The following is an 863-nucleotide window of genomic DNA, read 5'->3' as shown; positions in this document are numbered from 1 at the left end:
TAAGACACTTTCTATTTTGATTGAGCATCAAGTTACATGGGTCTTGAGATACAGAAAGGCCATAGTAAATATTTCAGTTCTCAAAGACTACAGAGATTAAATTCTATTTTTTCATAGACACAGCATGTTTAAGCTCACTAACAGATTGATAATAGATACCACCTATTGGCTATGCTCCATACCCAAAGTGTATGAAATGTTATCACTTTGAGATGAAAGAGTAAATGAGTAATAACAGCTTTGAAATTTTTAAAAAGAGTAATAATTCAACAGTACTTAAACTTTCATATACTAAAAAGTATTACAAATTTTAATAATTCATTATGCTTGTGAGAATAGACTGTCAAAAGAACACATAGTAATGTCAGGAATAAATCCAAGTGTTATGAGTTTCATATATGATAAAGTTACTATTTTACATTGGTGGATAAAGAATAAACTCTCCCATAAATGGCCTAGGAAACTTGGCTCAGTACAGACCAGAAGAAAAATAGCTATGCATTTATGTAATCTTGGTATGGAGAAGCTATTTCTGATACATAACACTAAAAACAGAAACTGTAAGAGAAAAAATATATAGCAATTTAAAACTCGATTATGTCAGAAAAACTCAAATAAAAAATTTTGAAGTAACATTGATGAACTGGGAAAAATACCTACAAAATATTTTTAAAACATAATAGTAATACCTCTAAAATTTTTTTTTTAAATCATATATATTAATAAGGAATGAGTACTCGCATATACTTCTGATGGATGCAAAAAATGGTTCTACATTTCTGGAGAAAAAATTTGCTTTATAATAAATGTCATGTAATATACTTATGTATATGTGTGAATATGTATGTGTACATACACCATAT

This window comes from Trichechus manatus, unplaced genomic scaffold (genome assembly GCF_000243295.1).
Source record: "Trichechus manatus latirostris isolate Lorelei unplaced genomic scaffold, TriManLat1.0 scaffold00240, whole genome shotgun sequence".
NCBI classification, from domain to species: domain Eukaryota; kingdom Metazoa; phylum Chordata; class Mammalia; order Sirenia; family Trichechidae; genus Trichechus; species Trichechus manatus.
The sequence above is the reverse complement of the archived record's forward strand: the minus strand, read 5'-3'. Positions refer to the sequence as shown.